The sequence below is a fragment of the Hermetia illucens genome, chromosome 7 (genome assembly GCF_905115235.1).
Source record: "Hermetia illucens chromosome 7, iHerIll2.2.curated.20191125, whole genome shotgun sequence".
Lineage (NCBI taxonomy): Eukaryota > Metazoa > Arthropoda > Insecta > Diptera > Stratiomyidae > Hermetia > Hermetia illucens.
In genome coordinates this window covers 902,542-927,703 of record NC_051855.1, presented here as the reverse complement: position 1 = coordinate 927,703, position 25,162 = coordinate 902,542, and the positions used below count along the sequence as shown (strand labels likewise).

The 25,162-nt window shown below is 43.1% G+C and overlaps 1 protein-coding gene across 2 annotated transcripts in view; it reads right to left on the bottom strand.

The window, feature by feature from the left end:
* LOC119660814 (epidermal growth factor receptor kinase substrate 8-like protein 1) overlaps positions 1-5,997 on the bottom strand; it is a 115,841-nt gene extending 109,844 nt beyond the window's left edge. The window contains exons 1-2 of one of the 2 annotated variants that reach the window (XM_038069655.1): positions 5,830-5,916; positions 4,713-5,687 (exon numbers count right to left, since the gene is read on the bottom strand). The gene's annotated coding sequence lies outside the window, so the exon portion shown is untranslated. Of the gene's footprint in view, positions 1-4,712; positions 5,688-5,829; positions 5,917-5,975 lie in introns of those variants that run through there. The other variant, XM_038069657.1, reaches the window with a different exon arrangement.
* Between the last annotated feature and the right edge of the window lie 19,165 nt (positions 5,998-25,162).

Here is a 25,162-nt window from a genome sequence, read left to right as displayed (position 1 = left end):
AATGCTGGGTATGGAAGGAACGCTGCTCTAATGGGGTGCTGTGCCTTCAAAATCAAATTGGGTGAAGCGCTACTGGAATGATGCCGACTGACATCTTGGCTGATGAGATATCGCGCACCTATAATGGGCCAAACCCAACTGGTGGACACGTGAAGAACTTCGAAATTGAAAAATCGTTAAGCAAATGGCAACAGTGATGGGTATGATCGGCAAAGCATTGTTGGATCGGCAGATAACAACATAAAGGACGCCGAGGTTGCGTTAAAAGATTAAATAGAACCAGACCTAATTTCTCACCGGGCATAAAGGATTCCGTAGATACCTGCATAGTTTGCGCAGAGCTTTCATAACTACAAAGTGACAGGCCGAAGAACGTATTCCTTTGTTGTGTTAGATTTAGTTCTGGAGGAGACATTAGATAGGACCGTAGCACCGAAAACCTCGTTGGGGAAAAGAGGATATGGTAGAACGCATTCAAGATAAGCTAAAGGAAACAAAGAAAGCGCAGTTGTAACGTAATCTATGAGTGAATTAAGAGGTGATTAGAGCTATGTAAGTCGGCACTATGCTGTAATATTAATGGTGATTTACAAACCATAATGGAATTATATCAAAAATCAAGCGGTCGAAAGTGTACCTCCTTGTTTCTTTGTGTACCGTTAGGTTAGGTTAGATAGACTTCGGATCTGTCAGTAATATTTGGAAGAACCAACATACTCTCAGAAACTGCCACCTCAGTAAACTCTTCCCCTGTGGGACGTTCACCTTCGTCCCTAACAAGATGAAAATTCGGTAGATCATCGTTATTGAGGCTTTTCGTGAGTCCTCCGTTGCAAAACTACCACTTAGAACCAGCAGACGATTTTACTGAGAATGGCGATCACACGTTACTCGCATATGTATATGCCAGTGCCTTTTGAAGATTTTTGCCTCCGAAAAAAAAAAGCGCGCAGACAATAAATCGATTTTGATATGGATTCTTTTACAGCTTACAAAACACTTATTCGGGATTCTATATCCAAAACACGAAATACAACCAGAGGAAGCACCAATGAGCCATTCGTATGCAACGAATTATCAAAAAAAAAACATATTCAAGGGGAAAATCTATAATTTCAGACAGGTCAGGAAACCCCGACAGGATCGACCCGCCTTCCTGTTAGAAATAAGAACTGGTGGACGCGTGCGAGATTACGTACGAATATTTCCACATAAAAGAAGACATTGCACCGATTCCAACAAGATTTCGTTTTACTCGGGGTTTTTCATCTCGTGCCAAAGTGGAATCCTGTTTACAACAAGAATATCTGTTTTTATATTCTTCTCTGTCCTACTGATATAGGTCCATCACTCACAGAGGAGACACATAGATTTACACAAGACCTTATAAATAGTCCACCTTTCAAATTCCCTCTCCATCTCCCCTCCCCTTGGGAGAGAATCCCATGAATGGGATGAATGGATATTGTTGATATTGTTATTCCCCAGGTGGAATGTTTTCACTTCCAAGGCGTGGGACAATCCAGTGACATCTGGTGCATATTAGGTAATCATTAAGATTCCTATGGATGTTCTTCTCTTCGCTACTAATGCCATAGCAACACAACTTAGGTATTACGTTGTGACGTGAATTTGCCTTGAGATTCTCATTCTTTCTCTTCCTTGTCCCATGAATCTCAGGGAATACAAAATCATATGTAGTGAGTCTTCTTGTATGCTTGCAATCATTCGACAGTTCACTTTTCCACTTTCCTTCCTTCACGCAGCATTCCATTAGGTTCACCTCCACAACTCTGCTTCCCAGGGCCAAACGGGTTCGGATAGAAACGACGAAGTTGCTGAATGGCAATGATCCTTGTTATTTCCCAATCAAGTCAGCTCACACCTCCCAGTTTGTAGACCCCGATAACCACTAATCAGCCTGGTGGTGAACTAATGGGAGCGGCGACAACGACGACGACCCGGCATGGCTTTGACTTATGATTTGGCAAACGCTTGGGAATAGGTATGGCACATTCTGTACGTTCAAAGCTATGACGCCATTGAATTGGAGGTGTAGGTTCGATTGCTCTGAACACAAACTCCCATAAGGATTTGTGTCAACCCATGCATGACCACCCTGCTCGCATAGGCAATCACGTAGATCATTTAAGGCGACTGTAGTTTCTAGCGGAGATAGCGACTAGCAGCTGGGACCCAAATTAAAATGGCAATAACAATAAACATGACGACACAACTGACAATAACCGAAATTTTTAGAAGCAGCAAAAATACCCCACCCTCACCGCTTCTGGTAGCTTAGATGGGAGATCCCACTATAAATTCCTTTGCAAGAAGCTCCAAATTACGAAGGTCACCTACTTAAAAATTAGAAAGTACTACTATCCCAACGGTGAAGACGACTGGAAGTGAAAAGCGAATGACACCGTAGAGATCATCTCGCCCAAAAAGAAGAGACGCCACCGAATTCGAGTTCGGAAAAGGGGCCACGAGAAAATATGGCAAACTCTGACCTGCGAGATACATCTTTGTCGGTAGAAAAGGGTGACGAACTCCCCAATCAGATGAAAATGCAAGTTATCTCTCCGGAGAGGATGGACCTCATCCCGAAGAAAAGGGTAGAGGAAAAGAGTCTCCTCAAGAAGTGGCGAAACATTTCCATGGATGTCAAAAATTGCAGAATGGAGATGGAAGAACTGCTGCACTTTATTTCACACCAACGAAACTCCTGGAAGATAGCCGAGAAGGAGCTGAGGAAAAAGCACATCGCTTTTCGGAATAGGCCCGCAACCTTGGAGAACGAGATTGGAAACAGGAGATTTTAACGCCAAATCCCTCGAATGGAGGATGCCATGACCAGATGCTCGAGGCACTCCGATTTTGGATATAGCCGCCAGGACAAGACTCATTGTCCTAAATACCGGTAAGACTCCGACGACCTGGTTGCGAGGACACTATCCATAACTTTTGCTACGGAGTCCTTAGCGCCAACGATCCAACGATTGAAGGTAGCGGAAGGTTTCACGGCCAGTGATCATCAGTACATTTCCTTGGAAGTGACAAACGGCTCTTCCCAATGTTCTGTCGTGCGGCGAACACTTACTAACGGGCGGAATATCAGGAAAATCTACGTTGCAAAATTCGTCGAAGCTTCCACAAAAGGGGTGAATCAGCGACAAGACCCAGGCGTAAACAGAAAAACCGCAACTGAATGGCTAATTCATTCAACAATGAGTAGTATGTGCTGAGGGAGACTACTGACCAATATGGTATTAGGGCGGGGCGATCCACAATTGATGCCATTGAGGAGGTACCCAAGCGGCAAAAGCGGCTGATGCACGCAGTTGTCACTGTTGACGAGTGGTGCTTCTTGTGACCCTCGACATAAGAAACTACTTCAATTCTGCGAGGTGATGCTGAATGCTCGAGACACTGGAAAATCGTTTCATACTCCTTCCTAGCGCAAGTACCAAAACGGGGCGCTCTGCGAGTTGTGTTCGCTTATCGTTCCGTCTCGGAGCCAGCTATATGCAATGATGATCGCGGGAGTTATCCCGATCGCTCTTCATACTGCTGAATGGAGGCTTATAAACCTTCTGTCTTGAGGACTTCCAATTCACTGTAAGAATTTATACGCATTTATATCCATGAACTTCCTGAGCTACAACATAGGGTCTTCTTTATGAAACCGTCTGACGCGGCTGTTTCCCCAAAATTGGCGTTCTGGATCTGCCTTAACGGACACTAGAGGAATTAGTTTGAGACTGGGCCAGTCTTGTTAAACAAAGTCAGGTAACCAAGCGAAAAATGTTGGGAACATTTGGAAATTCTCGAATCACGGGTGTTTGTGTTCGCTGCTTGCTTTACTCGTGGTAATAAGATCATCATTCACTCACATAACATTGAAATGGGAAGAAATCAAATAGGAGAAAATAACAGAAGCGGCTTTGAATGCCTATGCTCCAAAAAGCAGCAAAAATCTCGTATTTCAGATTCCTACTTCCCCCGCCGATGAATCGGATGGAATTGGTCGCTTTATGTAGGATTTGGTTGTTATCTAATTCTGCATCGTGTTGGGGTATTCTACCAAAGTTCATTCATGTCACCAGGCTAAGGAAATAATCCAATAGGTGGGCAATAGTTTGAACTTCCAGTCCATATGGTTTTTACAGCTGCAGTTTTGCTGATATCAGTTGCAGATTCCATCCCCACAAATGGCACATTTTGTTAGTGCTTCCACTTCTTCATAACTGTGAATATCTATATACCTCACACCGGTCTTCCGATAATATACCGAGAATTAAAGGTCTGATTCTTCGCAACAGATAAGATATTGTTAGAAAAATCAAAGTAAATTACAATAGAAATCTTTGAAATCTGAGAAATTAATTCTTGTAAGGCGGACTCAGCCAGGACAAGGCAACTTATCAAACATTCTCGTCAAATCATCGATTCTAACACCTTAAATCAGTTCAGGTATTCTACTTCGAATAAACATCTCTATTTGGGGGTGAATATCCCTTAGGATGTCCACAAAACAATTTTCAACGATCAACGTACGCTATGCGCAACGTAGCTATCGGGAGAAAGTAAAATATCGGACTTGCAGGGCGTTCGTGCAATAATTCAGTATTCCATGATTGTTTTCAGAGAGTGCAACCTAAATCCATATAAAATCAAATTCAATCAAAGAAATTGTTTTCCAAACTCACCTCTGAATTTATTAGCAATCAGCAACATTCCATACTAGACGAACTGTGAGCGCACAACCTTTCGCGCTCAGTGTGAGGGTGCGGAAACAACGTTTGCGTATACCTTCCGTCCAAACAACGAATTCTATTTAGATATTTGGTTTGAGGCACATATAGGCTACACCGCGGATAAGAGAAACAGAAATCAAGTCTGTTCTGCTGAAAATATGTCCCGTTTTTATTATTCTCGGCTTACTTGCGATGTTTGTGTTCTAAGGCCCTTTTTTCGATACACCCAATCCGTCCTCCAACTACACGTGACGACGGGGGTAAATATGAATTGTGCTACATTCGAAGTAATCCCGAAAGGTGTCACAATGAGGCTCGGGTTCCCGTCCCGTTCCGATGTGGAATTTCGACGCCGAATCTTGCGGTTCACTTATTTTGGCGGTATTATTACTCTACTGAAGGAATTTCGTTCCGACTACTTCTGCCACAAAACAACAGACACTTCTTGCTTCACACAATCATGAAAAAGAAAAAAAAAACTACGAGACCAGCCTCGCGAATTGCATTTGTGTTGAATTATTTCCAAAATTCATGGCAGGTGCACTGGAAGTTTTCTGGAATCTATGTTGTGTATAGTATTTGACGTCGCTGGGTTTTTATTATTCTTGCCACTATTTGTTGTTTCCGCCTCTGCAGATAGGGGTATGTGTGTGTATTGATGAAGAGATATAGAAAGGTGTTGCACGACAGCCAGCTAATCGACCACTGACCAAGCTTTCCAATTAACTGTTTTTAAAACTTTTTCTAGATTCGGAGGTGTGATTTCGCTGGGGCCCCGAAAAGGTGGTAGTTTGTCGCGCGGCAGTACACGAAGACGCTGAGGCAGATAACGCCAAACTTAGCAAGGATATGGTCATGTAGAGGGTGCCTGGTGCATGAACAGATGCGCACAGATCCGAAGCCGACTCGCTATCCTTCCCAAGAAACCTGTGGAAATTCGCCAAATATACGCACAAATGGCGAAGTGAAGAATATTGAAAACAACCGTCAACGCTCACGTCACACGCACGACGTGTACTGTACACGTATAACAGGTACGGGGAACAAGAAACCTCAGCTCGAGACTTACCGATCGGAAAAATTCAAAATGAAACTAAGCCATCGCCTCAGAAATTCCATTAAAAAGTGTGTAGAACCAGTACCGATGTGTGAGTTCTTTCTGCACAGATACAGCCACATAATTATCAGCGTCTACCTATCACTTCGCATACTCACCTGTATCAAGTTATATCTACGCGCTTGCAGCGTACAACCGCGAGAATGTGTCAGGTAACTGAAGGTAGAAACAGAACAGCGGAGAAATTTGACGCGATCTAGCGACTTGTAACCTAGGCTTGGGTAATGCTACGTTTTTCCAGTTAGCATTGTGAGCTAGCCGTGCTACGGATTTAGGTGTTGGTCGGCGGTAGATTACCCTCAATTTACAAGTTTCCGTATACATCTCATAAGATTCTCTTCCTTACCCGGAATAGCATATGCATTTGCTTTAAATCACATTTCGGAAAACCTTTTCATGTGTACATACACAGTGTGAATACGTTCCCTTAAGAAAGGATGACAGAATTGACCAACAAGTCACTACTTCAAGTGCATACGACTTTTACATTTACTTAACTAAAAGTAAGCTTTCAATTAAGACTGATCATATTCTATATGCCTCACCAACTTTAAAACAGTACTATCATTACTAATGTCCTAAGGGCTTCATAAATGTCTAGCAAATAAACTTTTGTGAAAAGTAGGATTTGCAGCAAAATTTTCAACATTGATTGAATGAATAAAAAATGTTTTCTAGTGTTGCAAAACAGAATTCTGAAAATCGAACCCAAAAGGATCGCTGGTGATTCTCAGAATGTAATATTGAGCGGCAGAAAGAACATATGAATTGAAGGGAGTGAGCTACTTCCGAAATATATGTATATCTACATTGAAAACTAAAAATTTCACGTTCAAGAAGTAGAGGAAACTCAAGGAGAAAACAGCGGCATCCTGGGGGGGGGGGGGGGGGGGGGGGAATAGGGTAATTGTCAAACATTCAAGACATGCTGAGACAGTGACCCGAAAGTCCCCAAGTGTTTGGTTGTCCGAATCTATTCAGAACCTCTCCAAAATTCAATATGCCCTCGGACTGCAATATTAGCGAGATCCAGCGGAATTATGTGGAGAGTAGGCTTCAAAAAGGTTCCCATTTTGAACAAAAACTACTTGATGCAACGTCTTCGTCTGCAACGTCAAATCCAGCCAAATATGTCCAAACTTCGGTTGAATTCATTCCACTGGCCAGTGAAGGCTGTAGGGTATATGATGCTAAGTCTCCACAGTAGGGAGTATTAACTAATAATTTTTTTTTTTGAGTTTTTAATGTCATCATCACTATTTTTCGTTCTGTCCAGATTTCAATTTTGCATACGTAAAGCGCTTTTGTTATTCGCCTTCAACAAGAGTTTTATTTTATCTCTTTTTATTAATTAAGGTTTCTTCTGTCTGTGCGTTTGTCTGCTGTCCCGCACACGTATTTTTCTCGGAGACCGGCCCAGCGATTGACAGCAAATTTGGTGGAAAGGTGGAAACTGTGAACGCTCGCGGATACAATGAGTGACATTCTTTTAGGTCGAATTTGAGGGGGGTCCCCATACATGCAAAAGGGAGTGACATTTTTTTTACCAAATGTAGTCATGTGGGGTATCAAATGAAAGGTCTCGATTAGTACTTTCCGAAACTGGTCTTAGTTTTTACATTTGTTGGAAAGGTGAGGAGTTTGGAGGGTCGAAATTGATCATCTCTTTAACGGAACCAACCAAAAAATCTGAAAAAAACCAGGAGGCTGCCTAAGCTCCGAAATAGACCCCATACCGATATCCTTTTTGATAAAGTTAATAATAGTACATTACTATAATTTTTAGATATTGACTGCAAAACCTCCCTTAAGTTCATCTTAGCAGCAAGCAATTTGCTGTACTATAGACTATAACATAGAGCATGATCTTACCAAGTTTGGTGGAAATCGCACTATTACTAACAAAGTTGTAATAGGTAAAATTTGTCGTTTCTTTGTAAATTCAAGCCTATGAATGTCAAATATCACCCCAAATTGGATACTCATACATAATATATGCATATATTACATGCCCGATTAGTACGGGCAAAAGCACACTCAAATGTCTTTATACAAGAAATACACAAAACCTTTCATAGCTGAGCGCCCAGCTTCCAGTTTCCCGACTTGTTTAATATTGTTTCCAGCAGACTGTGCGTCATTTCTTGTAAAATAACAAAACACATACAACTCATTTTATCCCCCTTCTGAGCACTTATGTGTTTCAAATGACGGTGTCCGGATTTCATTTTTGTTCACTGTAGATTGATTCATACCTCCGGCATGAGGCCATGTATCGGATATGTGTCAAGCAAAAGAAAAAAAATTGAATACATGTATTTATAATTAAGTTGCATTAAAAAGGTAGCGTGAATAAAATTTTAAACTATTCATTATATCGTTGAAACAATAATAACCCCTCCCAAATTTATCTTAGATACCTTGGGCGGTCAACTGATGAAAAATTAGTTGATCCATTAAGCCGGAATGTCATTACATTTTATGTATCCCTTAGACAAGACTTCCATAGTGATTTTTTGTATCTTGGCTACTCGGGTTTCGACACAAAACTGGATCCTTCTTAAGCTATGTCAGCACTATGGTCGATTCAAACCAGCAGTGTACTTTTCATATCTCCAATTACAACGTTCCGTATTCTATTCGCATCAGTTCAGATAATAAATCACTCCCTTCATCTATAAACGCGGCAGAGGTTTTTTCGCTTTTAGTGGCACCGTCCGAGTTTTAGTGCGTAGCAGGATAACCCTTTCTTTTCCATGCATGTGAATTGTCTTAATATAGACAACACCGGCATATACCGCAAACACAACAGCGGAGTGACTGCGTGCTCCGCAGTGAGAGAGCTGTTAAATGCAGTTCATTACACATTTTTTTCATTTTAAAATCATTTATTTAAAAAACCAGTGACTTACATTAAATACATAGCGTTTGTTTCTTATTACTAGCCTAAATGTAGCTTATGTGTCATAATTAAAAAAAAAAAGGGTGGCTATTACAATGTTTGGCCGGCCCGACCTTCTCTGACATTACTTTTTTCGGTGTATTTACTTTACACATAGATCTTGACAATTCATGATTAAAAAACTGGACATATATTTGAAAAAACTGCGCCTGCACCTAGAGCGCGAGAAGGCTTATTTACTTACTTATTCTAACTTAATCTAATCTAATAAATAATACTTAAATCTAATTCTTATAACTAATGTTTTTATAGCGCTCACAATTTCACGCTTAACCTCTGTGCACCCCTACCAGGCAAGGAGTGTCGAAGAGAGAGACAATGGCGGGTTTTAATGCAGAGCTCACAATTTGGCAAGGCCTTAAGAATGTGGCCAATGGGGTGGAGTTACCCTCCAGATAAAGTTGCCTCATAAGTGGATTGGGGTGATTCTCCGTTCTTTCGAAGAATCTTTCTAACAGGTTGAGAGCGAACTCTCGAAGAGGTTTAACTTCTGCTCGCCTGTACACTTCGGCGTTGCGGCCGCACTTCTTGATTTTCCAATTGTACGACAAGCCGACGCAGTGTCTCAAAATTTTGCGCTCGAAGGACTCGCACTTCTTCATAGCTTTGGTCGAGCAAGAGATCCATGTAGGGGCTCCGTAGCAAAGAATCGGTCTTATGAGGACTTTGTATAGGGTCAGTTTAGATTTAGTGCAAAGTCCTACTCTTTTACGAAGAATAGAGTAGATTTTACTTAGTGCACCGCGTGCTCTGCTGAGAGCAAGATTAAGGTGGGGGTCGAATCGTAGGTGTTCATGAAATAGCATTCCCAGGTATTTCATTTGTTGTGAACTGTTTACTACGGTATTCCCGATGCGTAGCTTTAAGCGTTTAGCTTTTCTGTGGATAGATCTAGATCCCAAGTATCTGGATTTTCTCCGAAGAGTAATAACCTGTGTTTTAGCCTCGTTGATTTTTATCCCCCAGGTCTGGTAGTACTTGCAGAGATTTGTTAAGTATTTCTCTATAGCATTAGCTGCCTTACCGGGTCGGAGGCTCGACGAGAAGATAAGCGTGTCGTCAGCGAACTGTAATAGTTCTGTGCCGCTCTCTGGGATTGGAGCGTCGGCCGTGAAAATGTTGTAGAGTGTAGGTCCTGAAATGGATCCCTGCGGTACACCAGAAGTGACCGGTAGGAGATCGGAATAATCATTTCTCACGCTGACGTAAAAATGCCTATCTTCGAAGAAACTTATTATAAGTCTGATCACCGGGATAGGGAAATCAAGGCTGATTAATTTGAAGATAAGTCCGTTGACCCACACGGAATCAAATGCCTTTTCGAGGTCTAATGCACACACTACTGTGGGCTTGTTATTGACGTTAAGTCTGCTACTCACTGAATCGTGAAGGTAGTTTAGTGCGTGTTGGGTCCCGTGCTTTGTCCGGAACCCGAATTGATGGTTCGGAATAATGTTTTTCCGATCGCAATGTTGGACTAATCCCACTGTCCATACTTTTTCGAAGAGCTTGCCCAAGTTGGAGAGGAGAGAGACGGGCCTGAAGTTTTGTGGTTCGTGAGAGCCGCCTTTTTTTTTAATGGCGATTATCTTTGCTACTTTCCAAGTAGTGGGAAAGTAACCATTATTGATGCAGTTGTTGAAGACTGCAAGAAGGAACTTCATTGATGCCCTAGGGAGGTTTTTGATGACAATATTAGCTATGTCATCTGGTCCAGTTGATTTTTTGCCGTTAAGGCTTTTAGTGATGGCTGCGAGCTGTGATAAGCTCAAAAAGGTTTTTGGGTCATTTGGTTTGCAGAATGGGTTAAAGGTGGAGATGGTAGTTAGTTTGAGTGAATGCTCATGAAGAAAGTCTTTGATTGTCGTGTCTACAATCGAACTGACGGCTCGGTTGTTACTAGGTAAAGGAGAGTTTAGTTGATTTAGGAAAGACTCCGCGAGTATTTGAGCTTTCCTAGCGTCACTGCCGATGTTTTCATTGTTCTTGGTAAGAACGAAGTTTTTGGATCTGTTGCGGCCTGTCAGCCTATTTATATGTACAAACATATTAGATCCGGGTTTCACATCTGCTAGCTTGCGAGTGAGTTCCTTGTTACGGAATTGTTCCACCATTTGACGGATTAATGTACTAAGGCAGTTAATCCGCGAAATTAACACTTTATATTCCGTGTTAGTTCTGTTGCCATTTTTGTGGAAGTTTCGTTTGAGATTTCTGCGCCAGATTTTTCTGACTTTCAGGTGTTTCATTATCTCGTGCGGCAGTTTATTGAACTGAATCTCATCGATTTTGATGAGCTTTGTGTTTCTGCGTGTGGCAGAGTTGATGGCATCAGTAGCCAAGATGATGGCCTCATCGATTTCTTTGTCCGTTAGGTTTTGCGAGACAGTGATTTTTTTCAGGTTTAGCTGTGGTGCTAATTCTGCCCTGAATTTATCCCAGTTAGTATGGGCGAATGATCTTATTGCGCTAGGTACTCGCTTTTGCAGTTGAGAGTTTAGGGAAAGTATAAGTTCAACTGCGAAGTGATCGGACATCCCTGATAAAGTTTTGCACGTTAACACCTGCAGTGTGAGAGTGGCGTCTGCGGACATTAGAAAATAGTCAAGTATTGACTGACTTGCAGGCCTTGTGGGTGTGTCTGGCAAGATCATCTCAAGCTGGTTGAATGGACTTTGATTATGGATCCATTTTTCGAGGGCAACCCCATTTCGGTTTTGTGCCAAATCGCCTTAGGAAGTGTGCCGTGAGTTAAAGTCCCCACCAAAAATTAGGTATTTAGATTTAGACTGGAGATCGCTCAAGATTTGTAAGTCTTGGCCCAGTTGTTCAGAGGGAGAGTTACACTTTATGTAGACTGCAGCTATTAAGATGCGTCTATTGTCGTTAGTTTTAACTAAGGCCGCTGCCGCGGAACAGGTCTGCAGGTTTTTGATGGAGACTTCCTCAAATGCATAGTCTTTTCTGACTAAAAGGGCGGAACTGCTGTTGGTGTCGTCCCGGATAATGTTATATCCGGTAAAATTAACGTTGTGCCTGCTTTTTAAATGTGTCTCTGAAACACAGAAGAAGTCTGCTTTCAGGGAATCGACCAACTCTTGTGCGGTGGCACGTTGGGCGTGTGAGACCAAGGACGCGGAGTTAAATGTGACGACTTTTAACTCCATAAACTCATCAAAAGTTGGATAGCGGCTAATTGTCGCTGTTCATTTGTTTGGGCCGAAGCGAGAGTTTCGACCAAATTTTGGAAGGCAAATTTGTTGCCTTGAGGGACTTGAGGGGCTGTAGCTCTAGGAATAGTGTTCCTAGTTGTTTGGGTAAGAGGAGTTTGGGGGGGCTGCAGTTCTAGGGAGAGTATTCCTAGCTGCTTGAGCGTAAGAAACGCCCGGTTTGGCCAAGCTTTGTGACATCTGAGTCACCGCCTGTTTGGCTTTCATAGTCTCGGCATTTTTTTTCGCCCTGCCAGCTTCCCTTCTGGCAACCATGTCCTTGTATGCCGGGCATCCGCGGTAGTTGGCGGGGTGTCCGGCCTGGCCGCAATTGCAGCAAGTTGGTTTGTCTGCGGTGGGATTTGAGCATTCCCCTCGCACATGGGTTTTCGTGCCCCTCACGCACCGGTGTACGATGGAGCAATTGATGGCGATATGCCCGAAGTTTTGGCAGTTGTAGCACTGCACTTCTTGAAACGGCTTGACTTTCTCAAGCGAAATTTTCTGGTGAAGGATATATTTCACCTTAAATGCTTCGTTTAGATCTTGTTCTGGCTCGAAAGTAGCCATGAACAGCCCCGATTGCGACTTCAATGGAAGCGCCGGGTTCAGGCTGTGGGCCAGTTTGTCGGCTCGTGTGACTAGATTTGAAATACTTTTCAACTTTAGGTGCGGGTACTCTTCGTTGAGTTCGCGCATTATGTCAGCCGGCTCAGTCTCTCTATGAAGACCACGGATGACCAAGGACTGAGTCCTTAAAGACGGAGGGGTACTGGTCGTGGCATGCAGTCCCTTTTCCTTAATAAGGTTGAAGATCGCTACATGATCCTCAAGACTTTGAGCAAAAATGAGGGTCCTATCGGCCCTCGTATTTTTTAGGGTTGCTTTTAACCCTTTCTCTTTTAATATCCTCAAGAATTGAGGAATATTAATTTTATACCCAGTGATGGGCGGAATTTTTGCCTTTCTTGGGCGGGTAGCCTGAGGGGAGGGTGCCTAAGGGTTTGCCGGAGGGGCATTAACTCTACTTACACTCACCTTTTCTTTGTTTCTCTTTTTCCTCCGCTGGACGAAGTTGAACTCGTCGCCTTCCTCTTCTTGGATGACGACGCACATCTCTCCATCTTGATGATGTTGTTGATCCTTCTGTTGTTGCTCCTTCAGTTGTTGCTCGTCTTGTTTTTGTTCATGTTGATGTTGTTCACGATGATGTTGTCGTTGCTGCTGCTCCGACGTTGCGATTGGCATCCTCCCTTCGAGGGATGCCAAGCGATCCTCTAGCCGCTTTATAATTTTTAGCTGACAGTCCAGCTGTTGGACCATCGCAGCCTTTTCTTGTTTTAGCCCCTCGATTTTTTCGAGGAGGGTCGCGTTCATTGCTTGCAGCTCTGGGAAGCTGCCTTCTTCTTCCGATGACATCTCCTCGGGGTGTATCATCTTACACCTCTTGGCGGACATCCTGTCCCCAAGCTCGTATTTGCTGTTGTGCGCAGCAGCTCTGGAATGTAACAATATTTTTTTAATTTAATGTTCTTATAATAGTTACCCTTTCTCGGACGTGAATGGCACCACTGTCCAGAACGTATACTTCCTTCTGGATTCTTGTTCAGCTCTGCTCTTAATGACCGCTCGCTTCGAGAGCTCGGAGCGAACTGCCTGATGTTCATTACACGGACTTGTACGAGGCGATATACAACAAATCCGATACGCAATGTGGCACGCGAACAAGTTCGAAAAATTGAACTTTTAGGATGCGTGACAGATAAGTTTGTTGTGTCATTTGGAATATGGCGGCGCTTTTCGTTTTCGGCTGCTATTTTTGAATGTTATTAATTTGATTGAATTTGTTTTGAGAACTGCGGAAGGCGCTATTTGCCTTGCAAGTGCTAATTATTAGTGTTACTTGCATCAGTCCAATCGCTTTCATTCATAAAAATTTAAATCAAGCCAGAGGTATGTGCACTCTTAATGGTATTTAATTGTTTGACTTTCATAACATAAAATATAGGAAGATTCATACGCTAATTGTAGAAATTTGCAGATTATGTGCACTGCCGTAATTTTCCCCGCGAACAATCGACCTGCGTGCATATTTTATGTTATGAAAATCATAAAATTAACTGCCACTAAGAGTCCACATACCCCTGGCTTAAGTTTATTTTTTGAGAATGGAAGCGACGGGACTAATGCAAGCGGCATTAACAATTAGTAATTGCAACACAAATAGTGCCCTCCACAGTTCTCAAAACAAATTCAATCAAATTATTTACATTCAAAAGTAACAGGCAAAAACGAAAAGGCCCGCCATATTGCAAATTGCTTCAGAGCGAACCTTGTCGACATGGAGCGAAATTTCATCATCATCAACGGCGCAACAGCCGGTATCCGGTCTAGGCCTGCCTTAATAAGGAACTCCAGACATCCCGGTTTTGCGCCGAGGTCCACCAATTCGATATCCCTAAAAGCTGTCTGGCGTCCTGACCTACGCCATCGCTCCACCTTAGGCAGGGTCTGCCTCGTCTTCTTTATCTACCATAGATATTGCCCTTATAGACTTTCCGGGTGGGATCATCTTCATCCATACGGATTAAGTGACCCGCCCACCGTAACCTATTGAGCCGGATTTTATCCACAACCGGACGGTCATAGTACCGTTCATAGATTTCGTTATTGTGTAGGCAACAGAATCGTCCATCCTCATCTAGGGGAGCGAAATTTGCCGACCTAAAATCTTCATTGTACATCGAGACCGAAACTGCGTGCGGTTCGTAGCTTCTCTTGTTCGCATTCCGCACGCATCGTAATTGTGTTTGGGTCTATACACGTACTCTGATGCGCTACAGTATCTATATAGCTCCTTCCTTTTGTTTGTTTTTTTCTCTTGGAAGTTTGGCTTGCAAGTGCAGAGGATTTCCTGAGGATTCCACATTCGCATATTTTTCGCATTAAACCTTAGCTGGAGTCGTGGGGTCAAAGTGGATCCTACCGTCCGCATTTTTGCTCTAATGCTCTCTAAGTAATCTCATTCATCATCATCAACGGCGCAACAACCGGTATCCCGTCTAGGCCTGCTTTGATAAAGAACTCCAGACATCCCGGTTTTGCGCCGAGGTCCACCAATTCGATATCCCTAAAAGCTGTCTGGCGTCCTGGCCTACGCCATCGCTCTTAGGCAGGGTCTGCCTCGTCTTCTTTTGCTACCATGAATATTGCCCTTATAGACTTTCCGGGTGGGATCATCCTCATCCATACGGATTAAGTGACCCGCCCACCGTAACCTATTGAGCCGGATTTTATCCACAACCGGACGGTCATGGTATCGTTCATAGATTTCGTCGTTATGTACACTACGGAATCGCCCATCCTCATGTAGGGAGCCAAAAATTCTTCGGAGGATTCTTCTCTCGAACGCAACCAAGAGTTCGCAATTCTTCTTGCTAAGAACCCAAGTCTCCGAGGAATACATGAGGACTGGTAAGGTCATATTCTTGTAAAGTAAAGCTTTGACCCTATGGTGAGAGGTTTCGAGCGGTACAGTTTTTGTAAGCTGAAATAGGATCTGTTGGCTGACAACAACCGTTCGGGGATTTCATCATCGTAGCTGTTATCGGTAGTGATTTTCGACCCTAGATAGGAGAAATTATCAACGGTCTCAAAGTTGTATTCTCCTGTCCTTATTCTTCCCGTTTGACCAGTGCGGTTCGATGTTGTTGATTGGTTGGTTTTCGGTGTTAACGTTGCCACCATATACTTTGCTTGCCTTCATTGGTGCGCAGCCCAAGATCTCGCCCCAATGGCCGCCTGCTCGATCTAGATGAAGGCAGTTTGTACATCTCAGGTGGTTCTTCCCATGATGTCGATATCGTCAGCATAAGCCAGTAGTTGGGTGGACTTATCGTGGATCGTACCTCCTGCATTTACCTCAACATCACGGATCACTTTCTCGAGGGCCAGGTTAAGGAGGACGCATAATAGGGCATCCCCTTGTCGTAGACTGTTGTTACGAAGCCACAACAGGAGCCTCGGTAATTTTTTAACGATTTCAAAAAAAGAATTGAAAACTGTTTAGAGCACATAAAACATGTCAAAGGGCGTCGTGGAAAAATCTGAACGCAAAAGAGGGCATTCTAGCTATGTGACCGAAAAGGAACCAAAAACAATTTCAACAGTGTTGCAAATATATTTGTAAAAGTCATTTAGTAAAGAGGGTAACGTGTTCTAGATGTCAAATGCAAGTAGCTGAATAGAATAGAATCTTTTAAGGAAGTTGCTTCGTTCTCACTAATATTTTGAAGTTACGTTTAGTTTGTCATTTTTTTATATTTCATTGATCTTGCAAAAGGATTCTGCGTTGTTTAAGTTCAGAGCCTAATTATACCTAAAAGGTATGGGTTTTCTTTATTTTTTCATATTTTTCAACTATCAACAGTACACAATCAAAAAAAAAATGCTGGAATTCAAAGACTGTAAGTAATTAGTAAATACATGATAGAGTTAACAAACATTTAATTGTATTTAAAAAGTTATTTTTTAAAATATGCAGATTTGCCCACAATTTTTATATATAATACTATTTATTTGCTTATTTCCAATTGGGTTCATCTGAACCCACAACACCAATAATGTAGCTAGAAATATTCACATCAGTTAAGGGTTAAACTGAATGTAAAGAGTATAACGCGCTGGATGGGTGCGTATCGACAGTTCCCTCCATCGTCATCGTCGGACACATTGACATTAGACCGATTTTAATAAGGTTTTGTTTTACATAAAACGTTAAAAATTGAACACTGGAATAACACTTTTAATAGGGAACCATATTAGCAAGTTTTCAGAGTCGACGGTTTTTTATTGGACAGATCGTTAACTTAGCTTAGCCATCCCCCCAAAATGACATTTTTCACATTTGCAGGAATTCTAACTCAAAAAGTAATGCATCGTTATGAAATTTGGAGGTCTGATTCTCTGCAGAATTACTAAGCAGAGGAACCATCTGGGATGATATCATATTTCTAGGGAGTTTTTACCAAAATTAGTGAAAAAGCGGCGAAAATAGATGTACTTTTTTGAGCACTTGCAAAAGTTTTGATTTTGACTATTTTCAGCTCCGTTGAGGTTCATATGCTTAGAAAATGAGTTATCGATGTAAAATCAAGAACTTTTTTGTTCCAGATAAAAATTGGAGTCACTTCATGTCCGGCAGTTGGAGAGCTCTAATGACGACCATCAGCGAACTCTGACTTAAATATTTCAAAAAAAACTTCTCAAAAGTTGTTCGCGATATGACTATAACGTCCAAATTTTATTGAACTCCAAATAATTTTTTCCACTAAAAAAATCCCAAAAAAGTAATGGAAAAAGGCTTTCTAATGGGGTTTCCCCCTTTAATAGGTTTTAACGCGAATATTTTTGTTGGGGGAGTAACAAATGGAATCCTACGGAGAAGAAACTATTTGGTGCTGTCATTTCAGCTGGTCTTATGACTGTGAAATGTAGGGTTACGTTAGTAGGGTCAAAGAGAAGTGCAGTAATTGACCTAACCATCTGCACTTCTAAATTGTTATGGGACCCACACACTGTCAGACAAACTGCGTAACGTTGCGTTGTACAATTGCTTACACTTACCAAAATTTTGTTCAAAAATTACTTACAAATTGGGAATGTACAAGTAACATGTCATCAAGTGCTATTGCATCAATTGTTATCGCGTACGACTCTTAGTTAGTTTAATTCAAGAATTACATTTATCTTCCCTTCTTCACTACAAACATTTTTTGAAGATGAATTTAAATACTTTTGGAGATCTTTTGAAACAGAACACATAATTAAGGCACGCAATATTTCCTAAGCAAAGGTTGTTTGCTTCTTTACCATATCTGATAATGATGATGATGACTGAAACATGAAAGCTCAATTACGGTTCAAACACTAGAAACAAGTCGGAATACCGGAAGCTCGCGCTTCGGGTATAAAGGTTTTGTGCTCATCTTATGTAAGAAATTTCAACGCACATTTTTCTATCCGTATATATGTGCAAATCCAACATAATCCTTGATATTTTTCCAAACTAGGAGACATACGTACATATTACAGTAATAGATATTACGCTCACCCTAAAAAAACAAACTGCCTATTTCCGAATACTGTACACATATATGCACGTATATAAATTGATCGTATCCATATTTCCAATTTACTTCTTATATCTATATTAATTAGGCACTATCCGCAAAGTTCATTAGCACGCATATACTATATACCTACATACACATGTCTGGTTAAAGTAATTGATATTCATATGCAAATGACTAAAAAACTAAAAAAAATAATTCTTTGCTACCCCATTCATAAGAACTCATTTCGTTCTGGTATTGACGAATTGATATGTGATGATGACGTCATGCAGGATGTAGAGTGCACGAAATTCACAAAAAATTGTAAAGTTTCACCCGCTATAACTTTGTTAATAATACTTGGATTTTATTCAAACTTGACCAAACTGTGCATTATACCCTTCATTACACGCATATCAAATTTTGTACTTCTCGGATGATCATAAGGGGGGGGGGGCGGCGTACCCGGTAAAATGTGGAAATATACTATTATTAACTTTATTTGTGCAGATATCGGAACCGGATATATTTTGAGGCCTAGATTTCGTAGAGATGCACCACTGTGATTTTTTTTTTATTTTTCGGTTGGATAGGTTCCGAGAACGAGACCTTTTACACTTTTTGTGGGTCATATTTTGAGCCCTCACACCCCTATGTTCCACACAATATCAAATATTTAACCAGTTTCGAAAAGTACTAATTGAGATCTTTCATTTGATATTCCACATGGTTACATTCTATGAAAAAAAAATTTGCACCCTCCATTGACATGTATGGGGAGCCCCCCTTATTCTTAACACAAGATGGCGCCACTTACTGCATGTAAAGGGAACACCAGATTACATACTCTCACCAATTTTCATGACAATCGTTCTAGCCGTTTCCGAATAAATCGGGTGTGACAGACAGACAGAGAGACAGACACCGTCTCGATTCTAATAAGGTCTTGTTTCACACAAAATCTTAAAATATATTAAGGGTTGAATTTTCAACCCCATCCCCGGAGAAGGTGAGAAGTTAATGGGGGAAGGCACCCCCCGCGGCTAGAGGGGCAAGAGGACTTCTTTTGTAGCCCTCCTCCCGACATCTTTCCTTTCCTTAAAACCCCAACTTCACCATGATGATATGAAAAGGGCCCCACGTGAGCCGCCATGACAAGGGGTGTGACTGCTGCGTTTTTTCAAGGGGTTGGACAGCGAGGACATCTCGCTCCTCCCTTCATGCTCTTCTTTACCCCTGGGGGGATAAGGCTCAAAATTTAACGCTAACGTTTTGGCATGAATGTAGTCCCAATTTGCCTTAACGGAACTAGAAAAAATGGACATTTTTCTTTTTTCTATAATAATATACAGCTTTTCCGCATCCTGTCGTTCCGATAGAAGCGGCTTGAAATTTTAAACTTGACTATAACTTTTTAAGGGGGGGGGGGAGGGTGACTGTCTGCAGGTTTGATTGGATTTGAATTAGAGGCGTCCTGCTTCTGCCGAGGTTCATCAATTCGATATCCCTTAATGCTGTCTGGCGTCCTGGCCAACGCCATCGCTACATCTCACTCACCGTCTGTCTCGTCTTCTTTTTTTGTCATAGATATTATCCTTATAGACTTTCCGGGCTGGGTAATCCTCATTCGTATTGATTAAGTGACCCAACCACCGCAACCTGTTCAGCCGGATTTTATCCAGAACCAGGCGATCATGGTATCGCTTAAAGATTTTGTCATTATGTAGGCTACCAAATCGTCTATCCCTCTCGAACGCGGCCAAGGGTTCGTAACTTTTCTTGCTAAGAACCCAGGTCTCCGAAGAATATATGGGGACTGGCAAGATCATTGCCTTGTACAGTAACAGCTTTGACCCTATGGTGAGACGTTCCGAGCGAAACAGTTATTGTAAGACGTTTCGAGCGAAACAGTTATTGTAAGCTGAAATAGGCTCTGTTGGCTGACAACAATTGTGCGCAGATTTTATAATCGCAGCTGTTATCGGTTGCGATTTTCGATCCTAGATAGGAGAAATTATCAACAGTCTCAAAGTTGTATCTTTATTGTTCTCGTTTGACCAGTGCCATTTGATGTTCTTGGTTCTTTAGTTTTTGGTACTGACGTTGCCGCCATATATTTCGTCTTGCCTTCATTGATGTGCAGCCCAAGATCTCGTGCTGCCTGCTCGATCTGGATGAAGGCAGTTTGTACGTCTTGAGTCGTTCTTCCCATGAAGTCGATATCGTCAGCATAGGCCAATAGTTGGGTAGACTTAAAGAGGATGGTTCCCCTCGCAGCTACTTCAGCATCACGGATCACTTTTTCCACGGGGCAGGTTAAAAAGGGCGCACGATTGGGGATCCCCTTGTTTTAGACCGTAGTTAGTTTTTAATGGTCTTGAGAGTGACACTGTTACTTTGATCTGGCCTCGCACATTGGTCAGGGTCAAACTAGTCAATCTTATCCATTTCGTCGGGATATGGAATTCTCTCATGGCCGTGCACACTTTTACACTAGCTATGCTCCTATAGGCGACCTTAAAGCCTATGAAAAGATGGTGCAATTGATATCCATATTCACAGGGTAATCAGATTCGACATTGAGGGTAACTCCGAAATGAAAAGAATAATAAGGAATCCCAGGAGAACGGATTGGGAATCGTACGCAACGCACTTGAGCAACAACATTGCCCACCTTCAAGGGGGCAGTGACATCAGGAGCGAACTGGAATTAGAAACGGTGGTGGAAATCCTCAACACAATCGTCATTGACGCATCTGAGGCCAGCTGTCCGGCCAAGACAGTCAAGTCGTCAGGGGATGTACCATGGTGGAACAAGAACCTAACCAGGATGAGAACAGAGGCACGAAAACTCTTTAACCGGGCAAAACAAACCGGGGACTGGCGGAGGTATAAAAATGCACTGACTGCGTATAGCAACGCGATCAGGGAAGGGAACGGAACAGCTTCAGGGAATTCTGTGAAGGGATTGAACAGATCACAGAAGCAAAGGAGGCTGTACAAGGCTGTAGCCAAAGACGGGGGAATATCCTCTATCTGCTTGAAAAAGGAAGATGGGACATTTACCGAGAATGAGGAGGACAGGGTACACCTGCTTCTCAGAACTCATTTCCCGGGGTCCTACCCTCGGTGGCAGGCGACAACAATCTGTCTGACACCCCAACAACGAATGAAAGGGGAAGGAAGGAGAGCTGGAAACTAACAAAAGAGGTATGCTCAGAAGCTAGGCTAAGATGGGCAGTGGGAACTTTTCAACCAATGAGTAGATGGCATTTTAGCACTTATCCAGAGAGGCCTAGGAATTATCTTAGAGTCTCTTCTGAGGGTGGTAAGGGGGAGCATAGCACTGGGTTACATACCAAGGGCATGGAGAAGGGCAAAAGTGGTCTTTATTCCAAAAGCTGGTAAAAAGGATCCTTTTCACCCTAAATCTTTTAGACCAATCTGCCTAACATCGTTCGTACTCAAAACGGTGGAGAAGGTTATAGACAACTATATTAGAACTAACGTTCTAAAGCGTAATCCCTTACATCACTGTCAACACGCTTACCGGGCAGGGCGGTCAACTGAAACTGCTCTGTATCAGCTGACAGTGGTAGTACGGGACGCCATAGAAACAAAAGAAATTGCACTGTGCGTGTTTTTGGATATCGAAGGAGCATTCGACAACACATCGCACACAGAGATACAGGATGCTCTGAGCCGCAAAGGAGTGGGAAATACCCTGGCACTCTGGATCTGCAAAATGCTAGAAAGCAGACAAATAGAGGTACAAACAGGTACAAATTCTATTATCATGAACACCACTCAAGGCTGTCCACAGGGTGGAGTACTATCGCCGCTGATGTGGAGTATGGTATTGGATGAACTCCTGGACGTGTTAATAAATACTGGAATACAAGTCCAGGGTTACGCGGGCGACATTGTTTTAATCTGTAGGGGCAAATATGAAGATACCTTATGTGATAGAATCCAAACTGGATTAAGGGTTACTAGTGCCTGGTGCAGGAAGGTGGGACTGCGGATCAACCCAACCAAAACCACCATAGTACCATTCACTAGGAGCCGTAAGCTGGATCACCTGAGAGCCATAACATTACATGATATGGAGATGAAACGAGAAACAGAGATCAAATATTTGGAAATTACGCTAGACCAAAAATTACTCTGGAAGACACATGTCGGAAACACTTGTCGGAAAGCCACGAGGGCTCTGATGACTTGCAGATCCATAGCAGGAAAAAATGGGGTCGCAGCCCGAAGATACTACTTTGGATATATACTGCAATAGTAATTTAACTACACGGCAGCGCTATTCTTCGGGCCTGGTGCGTTCAGCTCGAAAGACAAGAAAATCAAATTCCAAGTTGGTATCAATTGATAAACAATTTGGTTTAAATAAAACGATACCGAATTTAGTTAGATATTAAATTTAATTTCAAGCCGATTTTATTAAAACACTACACATTCAATGAATGCTTTAATTTGGATAGTCGAGGAATTTTTTGTTTAACACGAAAAAGTGCTGTTGCACTTTTCATAGATAGGAGAGACCGGCTTATTTCCATGCGGTCTTTTCCTGTCCCAATCAACGGCACTTTCTCACCGCTAGTCCTCCACTCCCGTGGCGAGTTCCGCGCCATCTATTTGTTCGCACTCGCAACATTCGAAATAAATTTCGAATGCCGCGAATCCTGCCGCGCCGCATCACTCTACCCCCAGATGAAACCTAGGGGTTTCAGCGACCGATCCTGGAACCCCGACTCTGTGAGACCCGATCTCTTGTCGAAGACCGGATCGCTTGAGAGTCTTGGGTTCTCCCCGTATATCAGCTCCGCGGGGCTGGCAGCAAATTCCTCTCGGCGGGTTGTACGTAGGCCGAGTAGGACGAGACGCAAGACTTGAGTCCAGGACGAATCGTCGCGTGCCATAATGGCGGCTTTCAGCGTCCGATGCCAACGTTCTAGCATCCCATTGGTTTGCCTAACTCCGAGAAAAGGGTGGACTCAAATTCCATTCCCTGGTTAGTGATGACCACTGCAGGGACGCCAAAGCGAGGTATCCACTCTCGGCAGAGGGCTTCGGCACAAGATTGCGCCGTAATGTCTTTCAGAGGTATTGCCTCAGGCCACCGCGTGAACCTGTCGATGATTGTGAGGCAATACTTGTAACCGTGCGAGTCTCGCAAAGGCCCTACTATGTCGCGGTGTATCGTGTGGAAACGCTTGGTAGTGCGGGGGAATGAGCCCACTTCTTTCCTTACATGTCTGGAGACTTTACACTTCTGGCATGCGATGCACTCTTTGGCCCAGGAATTGATATCCTTGTTCATGGAGGGTCAGAAGTATTTTTCGGTGACTAACCGATTTGTTGTCCTGATGCCTGGATGCGCTAAGTCGCGAACTGCGACGAGATAAAGCGTCAGCAACTATGATGTCCTTGCCGGACACGTGCTGGATGTCTGACGTAAATTGGCTTATAAAGCTCAGGTGTCGAAGCTGACGAGGGGACGCTTTGTCGGACTTTTGTTTCAAAGCATATGTAAGAGGCTTCGCGAGCAGTTCGCGATCATAGGTACTGTAGTTCCGTTGAGTGGGATTCAACTGTTTCGAGAAGAAGCTCAACGGCTGCCAGACCTGATCCACCTTTTGGTGAAGGGCAGCACCTATTGCGATGTCAGAGGCATCAACAAAAACGGCTAGGGGTGCATCTTGCAGAGGAAATGCCAAGAGTGTAGCATCAGCCAGTTGCTGTCGGGATTTATTGAACGCGCGGACAGCCTCTTCAGACCACACAATCTCTCGTGTGTCTTTTGTTTTGGGGCCAGACAAGTACGCGTTCAAAACGGACTAGTGTTGGGCGACCTTGGGCAGGAAACGACGGTAGAAGTTTAGCATGCCCAAGAACCTCCTCAACTCCCTCACTGTCTTCGGACGCGGGAAGCTTGTAATTGCTTGCACCTTGTCTGGGTCGGGCTGTATTCCTTCAGGGGAAATGGAGTGACCGAGGAATCTCACCTGTTTTTGAAGGAACTTGCATTTCTCAACGTTTAGGACTAAACCGGCCTCAAGGAGACGTTGAAAAATGCACTCGTGAAGGGCTAAGTGCTCAGACTCAGTGGAAAAAGCGACCAAAACATCATCCAAATATACGGAACAGAAATCGAGGTTTCGCAGGACTGAGTGAATGAACCTTTGAAAGGTTTGCGCCGCATTGCACAATCCGAAAGGCATTCGGGTGAACTGTGCATATTGCCGTCTTTGGAATGTATTCAGGAGCTACTGGGATTTGGTGATAAGCCTTGGCTAAGTCCAAAGTCGAAAAGATGCGGCAATTCGCGAGGTGATGCGCAAAGTCGTGGATGAGGGGAATTGGATATCGGTCAGGAACAGTCTGTGCATTTAGCCTTCTGTAATCCTCACAGGGGCACCATTCGCCATTTGGCTTAGGGGCCATATGCAACCAAGAAGACCAACAACTGTTTGAGGGCCTGCAGATACCCTGTTGAACAAGTTGTTCAAATTCTTTCCGCGCAATATCCAGTTTCTGGGATGGTAGAGGACGCACCTTCGAGGAGATCGGGGAACCAGTAGTGTTAATGTGGTCCTGCACACTGTGCTTCACTGGTTTAGAGAGACTACACTCGGTAGTAATCTGGCTGAACTTTTGGAGAAATGTCCGAACACGAGAGTCGGTTGGTCCTCCAAAAGAACGGAAAGGTTATTGTCAGTTTGAGATACCACTTAGCCTGACGAATTAAGGTTGGTCCTGGGGTCTATAAGGTACTTATTTTGCAAGTCCACCAGCAACCCATAGTGACACAAGAAGTCTCCGCCTAATATGGGGAAGCTGACATCCGCCAGGATGAAACGCTATGAAAACGTCCTACGCAAGCCAAGACTCACGTCCACTTGCCTATAGCCGTATGTGTTGATGCGGGAGGAAATTGCTGCCGCCAGTTTGAGGGGTTGTGGATAAAGTTTATGATGCCGGGGTACGGG